The 6000-nt window shown below is 37.2% G+C and overlaps 1 long non-coding RNA gene across 1 annotated transcript; it reads right to left on the bottom strand.

Annotated features, from left to right (window-relative positions):
• Positions 1 to 213: 213 nt before the first annotated feature.
• Positions 214 to 5110, bottom strand: LOC148346384 (uncharacterized). The gene is made up of 3 exons (XR_015848245.1): positions 5055 to 5110; positions 4880 to 4960; positions 214 to 297 (listed from the first exon to the last, which is right to left on the bottom strand). It is a non-coding gene; the product is annotated as an uncharacterized LOC148346384 (long non-coding RNA).
• Between the last annotated feature and the right edge of the window lie 890 nt (positions 5111 to 6000).

Below are 6000 nucleotides of genomic sequence, written 5' to 3'. Positions count from 1 at the left end.
GTTTTTACACAAAAATGCACCGTATTTCCGTTTCAATCGCTTACCAGTTTTTTGCCACTCTGCCTAATGTACTCGGGCCGTCCTCCTAGGACAAGATTCAAGAAGCACTTAGGAAAAGCAGAAAGTTAATATGACGGAAATAATTTCGATAGACTTAACGATCCTTTGCGAGCAAGGCACCATTGAACTGACCTCCAGTGTCCATCTAGAGGACGGTCATTACTGTTGTGGCTCATCGTCAATTAAAAAAAATAACTGAATAGGCAGGGAAGGTGGCTTGACAGCCAAGATGGCCTCCTGGAAATTTACAAAAAAAAAAAAACGGTTATTGAATTGAACGACTTGACTGGGGATAGAATTACAACACCCCCTTTCTTAAAGCGAGTAATAACCAGGTGAGCTACTTATAATGCAAAATAATGAGAGTGGGTTAGCTATATTTATATTTGCATACACCTTGGGGGGGATTAAGCCTGGATATGTTTGTTATATTGGCTGAATCTAGCCACAAGTCAGTTTCATGAAAGCAGGTTCACTTTAGCTCAGCTCAGTTGCTGTGATGATTTTACTCTCTACAACTAGCCTGCTTCTGACCAGGCTAACTACCAGGTTAAGACAATCCCCAGAGATATATTTTAATATTTATTGCTGTCCCTGGTTACCGCAAAAAGATGGATCACTAGCTCCAAAAACATAAACCTTCCCCCAACCAAAATCCTAAACCCAAAATGTGTACTAGCTAGCAAGCCGTCTGTTTTCTGTTCTGTGGATTTCATCCCCAGTAGTGTGACTACTATGGTTAGGGGCATAGTGTGGAATGGTTAGTGTTGGGAGGTCGATAGAATTGTGTTTGGAGCCTAGGTTATGGTTTGTTTTGGTGAGAACAGAAGGAAAATTGTAGCACAACTGGTAAATTCCCTGTAGTTCTTTTACAGGGTTGTGGATTCAATCCCTTGTCATGCCAGTACAAAATATGGGTTTAGTGTTTTGGTTGGAGTCCAACACTAACCAACCTTGGCTCTAACCTCAGTTACAGAAAAAAACATAACCCCTACTTCAACTCCGACCAAAACCATAACCCTGGTTACAGCCAAAACCTAAATTGGTTACTTCACTTGTAGCTCAAATGGTTAGATGCCTGTTTTAAACTTAAAGGGTGTGGGTTCTACCCCTAGTCACGACAGTACTCGTTCCAGGATTACGGTTTTGACTGAGGCAAACAAAACCTTTACGCTAGCTCCAACTAAAGCCATAACGCTAGATACAGACAAAACCTAATTCCGCAGAATTATTAATAGCTCAAATGGTAACATGCGTGCCCAGCACTCGTAGAGTTTGAATTCGATTCCCAGTCAAGACAGTACTGTTTGTACAATTTGAGTTTTGTTGGAGCAACATAAACCCTTAATCTGGCTTCAACCAGAGCTGTTAAGGATTAGGGAAATCTGTACTACACTCATAAAGGTTTGGGTTCAGTCTCCTGTCAAACTAGTACAAACTCTGTGTTTAAAGGCTTGGTTGAGTTTGGGTTTCGGTCAAGGATAGGTTTATGTTTTTGGTTGAAGCTAGGGATTGGGTTTTAGTTGGAATTAGGGTTAGGCTTTTTACTGTAACTACTATGATTGGAGCAATGGTTAGGTTTGTGCCGGAGCTGACGTTAGGGTTTTGGTTACCAGTTATCTTGTAAGAGCTGTTAGCTCAATGGTAAGATGCCTGTAATACACCCACAGGTTTTTGGGTTCGAACCCCAGTCAATTCAGTACAAAGTCTAGCAGGCTGGTTTTGGTTCAAGCAGATCAGTTTTGATTGCTTCAAGAAAAACTTAGATGTACTTCATTGACTAAGGATTGAACCCACACCTTATAAGTGTTATACAAGCATCTTACCATTTGAGCTAACAGAGTTGTTACTTAATTCTGCCAAAACTCCATACTTAACCCAATCTCTAGCCAAAACTTTGACTAGTTACAGCCAAAACCCTAACCCCAGTCGCAAACAAAACCCTAACTCTAGCTCCAACACTAACCAACTGATCATGGCCCCAACCAAAGTGACAGTAAACCCTAAATCCAAATAAAACACAGTCCCTAGCTCCAATCCAAAAAAATAGCTCCAACCAAAACCCTAACTTCATGGAACCTTTAAACCCAAAACTTGTACTTGTTTGACTAGGGATTAAACACACATACCGTAAATTCCGGGTTATAGAGCGCACCTGATTATAAGCCGCACCCGCCACATTTTGGGAGGAAAACCAATTTTGTACATACACAAGCCACACCTGTATATTAGCCGCATGTACCCACATTGAAAAAATTCAACACAAACACAAAATCAACCCATACCCGACACGGTCCAAAAATCACAGCCAACAGAATGAACGGAATATGATACCGGTACTTAACGTTTGATGCAGACCTGCCCGTTGAAAGTAATCCAAGGAAAAAAGTGTATATTTCCAAAGGTAAGGGTGGGAAAAATATATATCCACTATTGTCGGCCGCTAATTTAAACAAACACGTCTCACCTTTACTCCACTTCCCGTCAGCCTGCGTTCGCCCCGCCCCTTATTTCTCATTCGCTCGTGCAAAACATATCAGAATAAGTTTCTAAAATAAATACATTACAAAAATATACAGTTGCAAATACATCTTATACATAGGTACACATATTTACAAAGAAGGACGATACACCAAGAGAGTTTTCAAAGCCTTAATAATAATATAACTTTCATCCCAAATTGTGCCTGTGAAGGGTAGCAAAACGCTACTAGCAAAACGCTACTAGCAATACGCTCGCAACACAGTAAACAGCTCTGTTAAGAAAACATACCGTAATTGTAATAATCACGGTACACCGTCCTCATCTTCCTCCATATAACGACGTCTTCAAATGTAGTCTTACCCAGCAGGGCAAATAGACTTTGTCATACAGACGTCGTCCCACGCTCCCTTAATCAAAAACACGCTAGCATCACGCTCGCAAAGAATTTTTTACGTGCAGTAACTCTGTTTCCTTCTTTATCGGTCTGCTTGATTGCATTTAGCTTGAAAGCTGCGTCATGTGCCTTTCTTTTTGAAATTTGCATGATTATGGGTATGTTGTTGCAGTCTTCCTCGGCGCGTATATTCCACCGGTCTAAATCTTACCTTTTGGACTTGAGCGCCGCTGGCGGCTGTTAGAAAAATTACATAAATTGGCCGCATCACTGAGTAAGCCGCAGGGTTGAAAGTTTGGGAAAAAAGTAGCGGCTTATAGTCCGGAATTTACGGTAATTATCACTAAGGTGTATACTTCTTACCAGTTGAACTACCACTACTATTATAGCTGACTAAAGTTCCAACCCTAACTCTAGCTCCAATGAAAACCATAAAGGACTAACTGAAACCTTAACACCAGCTCCAGCAGTAACCATCACACCAATGCTCCTTACCCTAAAGTTTGTCTAGGAATTTGAACACACACCATTTTTACAGCAATCAGGCTGCTTACCACTAGAGCCACCTATAATGGTGAGTGCCTAAAAGCTAATCAATACCTAACCACGTTTACAACCAATTGCAGTAAACCTAGTATTTGTACTAGCTTGACGAGGGATCCAACCCACAACCATGCTGAAATCAGACAGCTTAGAAGTTGAGCTACCAGTGATCATGACTTTGCAAAAGTGTAACTCGTGAGCCAACCAAAATCCTAACCCTAACTCCACACAAAACTCGAACCTTTACTCTAGCCAAAACCTTAACCCTGGTATTCGTACTGCCTTCGATGAAGATTGACCCCACATTGCTGTGAGTGTATAACAGGCGAATTACCAGTGCCAACGCCAGTTCCAGCCAAAATCCTAACTCTATCACCAACACGTACCATGGGCCCTAGCCCTATCCAGAACCCTAAACCCTACCAAAAAAGACCAAACCCTTTCCCCGATCCTAAACCTGACTCTTAACCCCACCCCAACAAGAAACCCCCTCCCCACCACTAATACCTAATACCCATAAACCCTACCACTACCCTTAAACCCTATTCCTAACCCCTATCCCGAAACCCTTTCTTTCACTCTCTCTCTTCTCTCTGTCTTTCTCCCTTGCTCTCTCTTTCTGTCTCTGTGACTTTCTCTCTCTCTCTCTTTCTGTCTCTCTTCTCTCCTTTAATCTACTACATGTGACAGTGTTTTTTTTAACCATGTGGCCCCTGAGTTGAAATGAGTTGGACATCTCTGTCCTAAACCCTACCCCTACCTTCATATCTATATGCACATCAACTTGCACTCTCTGCTTACAAGACCCCCATCCCTTCATTTTCTCCCTCTTCTCTACTTTCCAGCCAGAGAAATGGGCAAAAAACTGCCTCACGTTTGATCTCCCAAAATGCACCGCTGTTTTTTTTTCTTTTTTTGTCTTCCCCGGGAGCGTACTTGATCACAGCAAATTGACTACAAAAATGACTCATAATGACCTCTTGCGTTTTAGCAGCAAAAAAGAGAGGAAAAAACACACTCCAACTGGGCTGCTGTTACCCATAGTGCATTTTAATAAAGGATGAATAATTCAGGTGCAGCAGTAGATGGAAACACGGTGGCTCTTTGATGGGGAGTATATTTACATTTTGATGTGTTCGTTTTCTCTTTTTTTCCCCCAACGGAACGTAAACGCACCATTCCTTCAGCGGGAAAAGGTTAGAGTTCACGTAAAGGTCGAAGTGCAGTTTGAGAACCATTTAAATATTGAACATTATGAGAAGTATTACATAGATAAACAAATATAGTACATAAATACATAAACGAATACATAGGGTTACGGTTAGAGTTAACCTTAACCCAAATACATATCAAAAAATTAAAATTAAAAAAAAAAAAAGCACACAGTCTGCGTCTTACCTTGATAAATCCCAAGCGGTACTCAACTGTAAACAACGTTAACTTTTCGGTATAACATTGTTGGAGAAGGGTTTCAAGGGGCTAAAAATCAAACAATAAAATAATACAAAATAATAATTCAAACAAACAGTAAGAAAAGCATTTTGAAAAATATATACAGTACATATATACATACCAGACGTTGACGAAGAGGAAGAGATTTCGTTGTTTACCTAAAAACAATGGTGGCGCTTTGCTGCTCTCTAGTGGAAAAAAGTAAGATTATATTGGAAGCAATAAATAACAAAAACACACACGTTTTTTAAAATTCGTTTTTAATAAAATAAAATATTTTCTAAAATATAAAAAAGAAAAATCTTCAATTTAATCAGTTGAATAGGGGTTTGTGGTCTAAAAATATATAAAATTAAGAATGTTTTCATTTTCATTTCATTTTTAAAAAGAAATAAAAAACATTAACATAAAAACTAACTGAATAACACTAATAATCCCAAAAATTATTTTTAAAAATAAAAATATAATAAAAATAAAATTGTGTCAGAAAAAATAAATTTTAAAAAGACATGGAATGTAAATAAAACAAAATGAACAATAAGGATATAGATGAATCCCAAAAAATAAAAAATAATAATTAAGAATATAATAAAAATGAAAAAAAAGTTATTTTTAAATATTTTACAAAACAACAGGAAATTTATCATATATGAGAATAAAAAATAAATATAAAACAAAATAATGCTCATAATAATAATAATCACTGCCCTAAACGATAATTAAGAATATCATGAAAATTATATAAGCAAAAACAAATTTTAAAAATAGATCAAATAGATGTTTTTTAGAGAAAATAAAACGAAAAAAATAATAATGCTAATAATTAATCCCAAGAAATAAAACATAATAATTGAAAATATATTAATGGTCAAAATAGAAAATGAATTTGGAAAGTAATCATAAATAAAAAAATAAAAAGTAAAACTAATCAATAATAATGAAAAAATAATTAAGAATATAATTAAAATATAATATAAAAATACATGTAAGTTAAAAAACCTAAAATACTTTTTTCAAAACATAATTATAATGCATATAATACAAAATATTGGCATCATGAAATAAAA

This window comes from Urocampus carinirostris, chromosome 20 (genome assembly GCF_059441175.1).
Source record: "Urocampus carinirostris isolate Australia breed hairy pipefish chromosome 20, RoL_Ucar_1.0, whole genome shotgun sequence".
NCBI classification, from domain to species: Eukaryota; Metazoa; Chordata; class Actinopteri; order Syngnathiformes; family Syngnathidae; genus Urocampus; species Urocampus carinirostris.
Note: the sequence above shows the minus strand (reverse complement) of the source record. Positions and strands in the feature narration are given on the sequence as shown.